The following is a 7,962-nucleotide window of genomic DNA, read 5'->3' on the forward strand; positions in this document are numbered from 1 at the left end:
CTAGTAATCTGGAGTAATCTCCTTAGATGAGATTTTGTTAATCTCCTGGAGAAATGGTCTTACCCCTCTTTGTTGATTTGTTAATGTTCAACCCACCTTTGTGTCACCACCCCATGTGACTGCTATATAAACTACTACTGTAATCGGGAGAGGGGACAGAGGCAACACAGAAAAGGCAGAGGCAAGACAGAAGCAAGGAGAAGAGACAGAAGTGGAGAGAAGAAACAGAGGAAAGGCAGAAGATACAGGAGAAGACACAAAGAGAGAAGACACAGAAGCAAGAGAGAAGACAGAAGTAGAGAGAGAGAGGTCGGAAGATACCAGAAGAGAGGCTACAGAGACAGAGACAGAGATAGAGAGACAGACAGAAGAGAGCACAGAGGCACACACAGAAACAGAGATGAAGGAGGAGCCACCCGATCCGGTCCATACACAGCGGCTCAAGAACACTGAACATGAGCAGCGAGAGAGAGAGCGCCGCCTCGAGAGCCCTCGAACAACACAACACATCATCACACATCATCGCACCCTCCCTTGCACGTATTTGTATTTTTTACAGGCGACCTCCCCCCATCTCCCTGTTCTTCCGGGATCCTGGCAGTCACACCCATGAACTGCCTCTGGTGCCATATAAGCTCATTAACGGCCATGATCCAGAGACTCACAAATAAACCTTGGAAGAGAGCAACAAGCTTCAGAGGTGCCTCCAGACTCCAAAGTCACCATCCAGTTGAAACTTTAAGTCTAGCTGTATCACCCTATTTAAAATTTTAGATTCCTGGAGCACGTGGCTGTATTCACGGCCATGCGACATCTCATACCCCATACCACTAATGTACCAAGAGTAGCACACCACATTGGATGGGGTGTAAAGTAGAAGGCAAATTATCTCAATACAAAAAAATAGCACACAAGACTCAATCCTTAACAACATGTTACTAATCTCTTATGCAAGGACTTAATGGCTCCAGGGTGAGATATAACACTCTACACACACTTTCTTCTTTGTTAAAATTTTTTTTTAATTAATGAATCACTGTGTGGTACAGTTACAAACTTATGAACTTTTGTGTTTGCATTTCAGTCATACAGTGATCATTTACCCATCCCTCCACCAGTGCCCATTCTCCTCCACCAATGGTCCCAGTATCCCTCCCACCACCACCACCCCATCCTCCACAACCCCACCTTACCTCTGTGGCAGGGCATTCCCTTTTGTTCTTTCTCCTTTTGAGTACACACACTTTATTCTTCTTTTTACTTTTATTGAATCACCGTGAGAGGGTTACAAGCTTTCATGTTTGGGTTACAATCACACAATGATCAAACACCCATCCCTCCACCAGTGCACATTTCTCACCACCAATATCCCAGGTATACCCCTCCTTTCCCATCCTCCCCCTGCCTCCATGGCAGACAATATTCCCCATACTCTCTCTCTACTTTGGGGCATTATGGTTTGTAACACAGACACCGAGAGGTCATCATATTTGGTCCACTATCTACTTTCGGCACACATCTCCCATCCCAACGGATTCCTCCAGCCATCATTTTCTTAGTGATCCCTTCTCTATTCCATCTGCCTTCTCCTCTCCACTCATGAAGCAGTCTTCCAGCTATGGGGCTATCTCCCTGGCCCTTGTATCTACTGTCCTTGGGTGTCAGCCTCATGTGATGTTATTCTATACTCCACAAATGAGTATGGTCCTTCTATGTCTGTCCCTCTCTTTCTGACTCATTTTACTTAGCATGATACTCTCCATGTCTATTCATTTATAAGCAAATTTCATGACTTCACCTCTCCTAACAGCTGCATAGTATTCCATTGTGTAGATGTACCAAAGTTTCTTTAACCAGTCATCTGTTCTAGGGCATTTGGGTTGTTTCCAGATTTGTACTATTGTGAACAGTACGGCAATGAACATATAGGTACAGATGTCATTTCTACTGTGCTTTTTTGCATCCTCTGGATATAATATTCCCAGAAGTGGTATTGCGGAGTCATATGGAAGCTCAACTTCTAGTTTTTGAAGGACTGTCCATATTGTTTTCCAGAAAGGATGGACCAGTCGGCATTCCCACCAACAGTGAAAGAGCGTCCCTTTTACCCCACATCCAGGCCAGCGCTGATTGCTTTTGTTCTTTTGAATGTGTGCCAGTCTCTGACACATTTTCTTCTAAGGAAACTTTTTTTGATCATTTTTAGCAGATTATTTATAACAAGCAACACAAAATAAATTATTTAGGGCCTGCTATTGGGGCAGGCTTGAGTGTTGGTTGGGAAACTTGAAATAATGGTGTGGGAAGGTTAATGGTGGTGGGATTAGTGTTGGAATATTGAGTGTAATAAAACATTGTGAACAACTTTATGAAAATAAAATAAAAATTTAAAGAGAAAAAAAAGAAAAGATACCTGAACCCAAAGACATAGCAACAGAAAACAAAGTGCATGAGGGCTGGAGCAATAGCACAGTGGGTAGAGCGTTTGCCTTGCACGTGGTTGACCTGGGTTTGATTCCTAGCATCCCATATGGTCCCCTGAGAACTGCCAAGAGTAATTCCTGAGTGCAAATCCAGGAGTAACCCTAGGGCATCACTGGGTGTGACCCCCCCAAAAAAAAGAGAAAAAATAAAAAGAAGAGTATGAGAAAAAAGACAGTAAAGAAAAACCCACAATGTTTATACAAGAAGTAGAAATATGCCCAGGAGCATGAAAATGTAGATTGGGAGGATGGAGCAATAGTACCATAGATAGGGTGTTTGCCTTACATACTGCTAACCCATCTGGGCCAGAACTAATTCCTGAGTGCAGAGCCAGGAATAAGCCCTGAACACCACCAGGTGTGGCCCAAAAAACAAATAAAAATTGTTTTAAAAATAGGTTGGAGTTTCCAGAGGAATGTGAACAGAGGGAGGGCAAAAATTGTCATTGAAGAACTGTTGGCTGAAATTTTTCTCAGAATAGTAAATCCAAGAAGCTCAGTGAACCCAAATCAAAATAAATAAGAAAATACCACCAAATTACTCAAAATTAATCATCAAGATAAAAGTCTTTGTATACAACTATACAAAAAAACACAAGAATACAAAAATACAACTGATTTCCAGCTAGAAACAAAATAAGTCCAAAGGTACAAGTTTCAAGTACTCAACAGCAAAGAAAACTCATAATGCCATCATCATCATTTTCCACCAAGAAAAAAAAATCTTTCAAAATCAAAATGAAATGAAGACTTTTTCAAGCTCCAAGAGGTTGAAATCCTTATTAGCCACAGATCAGCGTGTCAGGAAATGTTACTGGAAGTTCTAAAGGCAGATGGGGAAATTATAAGATAAAATTCTGAAACTCTGCTAAGGAATGAAGAAAAACAGAGATGGTTAATATCTGAGGAAATGGGTTTCTTCATTATTTTAAAAATTGTTTTAAAGATTATTGATAGTTTAGCACAAAAATAATAATGGGGGGGCTCAGAGAGATAGCCCAATGTGTACAGTGCTACTTGCCTTGCATGCAGCCGACCCTGTTCAATTCCCAGCATGTTACCCAGAGTTTGGGGATCATCTAAAATCAGTGAATGCAAAGTTGAGGGATTGGGCTTGCTGTGGTCATCAGTTTGTCTGAGATGTTTGGGTTTTACTTTTTAAATCGTTTTTGCAAATGCAAGGGATGTATAAACCGCAACCTGCAGTGTCCACACATTGCTGGCTCTGTACACTATACCTTATTTGATGCCCCTGAGTACTGTCAGGAATGACCCTTAAGCCAAGAGTAACTTCTGAGAGCGCTGCTGGGTATGGTCCAAAAATGAGGAAGGAGAAAGAGGAGAAGGAGGAGGCAGCTAAGCATTGCATTTATAAACTATATAGAAAAATTTCTGGGTTCTCAGCATTCCTTACAAAAACACAGAACGCCTCATAAATCCCATCTGACAGAAACTCCTTGCTTGATTTAGCTGCCCCCCAAAGCACGGGCAGACCTAGATGAAGGCGGGCACACACTTCTAACCTCACCAAAAGACCAGATCCCACAGGAGGGAAAAATCAGACCAAAGAAATTACCAGGTTGGACTAATAATATGATGACCTGACCAAGACACAGCCTTCTACAAATTCAACTGCTCACGGAGCAAGCCAGCAAGTGAAAACACACCAGGAACGTCTGTTGTCTGTGAATGTCTAGGGTTAGGCAAGTGAGATTACCCACATAGGATATCACCCCTGTAACATTTCCCAAGAAAATGCCTTATGCATTCATTGCTAAACGATTAGCAAAAATTTAGTAGTGTACTTTTAAAAGCTACGATGGAGGTGGTTATTGGGGTTTTTTTTTTAACTTAAAAATGACTGTGTACTGCCACATGGACAGTCAAATTAACTCATGAAGAGTAACAGGAGGTTTGTTTGATGATAACAGGATTCCAAAATTGGGACCTTGACCCAACCTTAGAGCAATATGAGAAAAGTTGAAATAATTCCAAAAGAGGCACCAAGCAATTAAAGGCTATTAAAGCAATTAAATCATTAATATACAAAAACATTTTAAGAATCTCTAAGTGCAAACCAAAGGGCATCGGAACATTTATTCTGCTTGGGAATTGGGAATATGCTCACAAGACGGCTCAACCACAGAGTTTATTTTGCAAAGAAATTCGAGAGCATTTCGATGGGTATACATTTGTTTCTCTGGGTTAGGTACTATAATGTTCTCAACCTAATGTTCATTACAAATGAGTCTCCGGGTTACCAAAGCAAACATATACATCACTGCAACTCTCTCTGGCTGAGCATGCGGGCCTTTATGCCACCTCCAAGATGGATCACGGAGGCCGGGAACCATTTCCTAGACAGAGGACCACTAGCCCTTAATAGACCCGGGTCCCCTGTGACACATTGAAAGCAAGATTTCTCGCGCCTGTGTTTCAGCAGCCACCGTGGAAAAGAAATAAACACTTTGGAATGGAGCGAGAAGCCCCGCTGTGCAGACAGGCTGGTTCTGAGCCAGTGGTTCCTCCCTCAGTCTCCGAGAGCAGCAGCTGTCCTCACATCCGCAGGCAGGGACGAGTCTTTTTTGAAAGCCCTTAAGGTCTTAATTGTGACTGTCCCTTCTGGCTCCAATCAGATACTTCGAGCTCACCTGTCATATTATTTGGGTGGCACTCAATTTCACAATCATCAGCACAGAACCAAGCGGTGAATGTACTCATCTAAAGAATGGGATGAGAGAGACAGACAGAGAGAGGCAGCAGCGTGGACTAGAAAGAGAGAGCTGGACTCCCCTGACCAAACTGAATTCAAAGAACAGGCTTCTGCGGCCTCAGACCCAAGGAATGGCTTCCTCAGTAAATGCATGAGTGCTTGATCTTGCTGTCCTAGATCTTTAGAGGCCTCTTGGAAGAGTCTTTATATGAAAATAAGCATGGAGAAATAGAGAGCATGGGTCATTTTCCCTTCTCCACTTAAAAGTCCCATTGCAATATTTGTCTGATGGGGTAATGGAGCCAGTTTCTAGGCTCTGATCTGCTAGAGGCATACACACTCCAATGTATGCCAATGAAATTTTGCTGGCAGAATGAGGCAGCAGGGGAAGGCCCAGCTCTGATGCCTGCTGAGCTGTGGGTGGTGTGACTTTGTGCCATAAGACAAGGTCAGGGGCTAGAGCAATAATAGCAGGTAGGATGTTTGCCTTGCACGCGGCCAACCCGGGTTCGATTCCCAGCATCCCATATGGTCCCCCGAGCACCGCCAGGAGTAATTCCTGAGTGCAGAGCCAGGAGAAACCCCTGTGCATCGCTCGGTATGACCCAAAAACAAAAACAGGAATAAAATAAAATAAAAAAGCACAGCTTAGGGCGTTCGCCTTTCACGCGGCCGATCCATGTTCGATTCCTCCGCCCCTCTTGGAGAGCCCAGCAAGCTACCGAGAGTATCGAGCCCACGTGGCAGAGCCTGGCAAGCTACCCGTGGAGTATTGAATATGCCAAAAACAGTAACAATAAGTCTCTCAATGAGAGACGCTATTGGTGCTCAAACAAATCGATGAGCAACGGGAAATAAGCAGAACTTGCTGTCCCATTACACCACAGGGGGACTCAAAACATGTGTCTAAAGAGAGGAAAATAAGTTGGCCAGATTCTCCGGGCACTCTGCTTTCACTGCTCAGCTTGGTCTCTCTGCTCTCCCCTCCCCTCCATGCTTTCATTGCAACCGCACAGCTTTCAGGGAATCCTCCCCTAAAACAGGGCCTTGGGTCTCCTCACTCCCTGATTCAGAAAAGCCTCTAAGTGTGTCTATCAGAAAGGGCTGGAAGCAGCCAGTGCTGCTGGGACAAACATGTATTTTCCCGATTACACCTCTCCTGTGTGATTACAATGGTTAAACTGTCATTGCACATCTGCCAGAGACGCCCTGTCCCCTCGTCGCATTGACCCATGTTAAGTATGCATTGCAACAGGCTTCCTAAGTGATCTGGGACCATCTGCCAGGGCCCAGGACCAGGGATTAGTGTGGCCCTTCAAGCAGATCAAAAAGGGCTTTTTTCCCAACAACTTCCCAAACACACAAAAATACATATCTGCATATCTGTTTTATTTTTGCAGCACTTAGTACAGCGGCTGTGTAAGGAAACAACCCAAATGCCCACGGACAGATGAATGGATGGAGGTCAGATGATGGTACGGCAATTGGGGTGCATGGCAGGTGCCTGACTCCCAGCACCACATGGTCCCCCAGGAGGCAAGAGGCAGCCCTAGGGGCTGGAGCGATAGTACAGTGGGTAGGGCATTTGCCTTGCATGCGGCCGACCCAGGTTTGATTCCCAGCATCCCATAGCGTCCCCCGAGCACCGCCAGGAGTGATTCCTGAGTGCATCGCCGGATGTGACCCACAAAGAGAAAAAGAAAAAAAGAGGCAGCCCTAGAGGCCCCCAAACTGCTGTGGGGGGGCAGCAGTTTCCTTGTATTGTGCAGCCAGCCTGGTTGACTGAATTGCCTGTGGGGTTTCCAGGCCTCCTGAAGACCCCAAAGTGTTTTGGTGAGACACTTCAACAATTTGTGAGATATATATATATATATATATATATATATATATATATACATATATATATCTTTTAAAAAAATGTATATATCTTTTAAAAATTCTATGTTATCTGATAGAACGATAGCTGTACTGTCTTTAAAAATTGCCATTTATTTATAGGATTGCTTCCCATCATTATTTTTTAAGCCTATGTTCATCTTGAAAAGAAAGATGTAAAAAGCAGTCTAAAACTAATATCCAACGCCTGAGAAAATGGGCCAGGAGGACTGGTCAATGGTTGGAAATTCCCACAAGGGTGTGGGGATGGAGGATAGTTAAGATAGAGGAGGGTCCTTATGACAACATTAGTTGAAAATAAACACTCTGGACAAGAACTGAGTGTTGAAAGTAGGTAAAGGGACATACATGGTAACCGTTCAGCATCTGTATTGCAAACCATAATGCCTAAAATGAGAGAGAAAGAGAAAGAGAGAGAGAGAAGGGAAGCAGGCGGGGTTGGGAGGGAAACTGGGGACACTGGTGGAGGGATGGGTGTTGGAACATTGGATGACTGAAATCCATCGTGAATAGCTTTGTAAAAATTAATTAATTAATTAATTTTTAAAAAAGAACTAAAAAATGTGTGAGGCCAGAGCAATGTGTGAGGCCAGTGGCTTGTCTTGCATGTAGCCAACCAAGGCTCAAATTCCACTTCTTCGCCAGCGTGAACCTGCGAGGAATGAATCCCTGAGCACAGAGCCAGGAGTAAGCCCCGGGCCTCAAAACTAATTTTTTTTTTGGCTTTTTGAGTCACGCCTGGCGATGTTCATGGCTGACTCCTGGATCTGCACTCAGGAATCACTCCTGGCGGTGCTCAGGGGACCATATGGGATGCTGGGAATCGAACCCGGGTCGGCCGCGTGCAAGGCAAATGCCCTGCCCACTGTA

Source organism: Sorex araneus, chromosome 4, assembly GCF_027595985.1.
Source record: "Sorex araneus isolate mSorAra2 chromosome 4, mSorAra2.pri, whole genome shotgun sequence".
NCBI classification, from domain to species: Eukaryota; Metazoa; Chordata; class Mammalia; order Eulipotyphla; family Soricidae; genus Sorex; species Sorex araneus.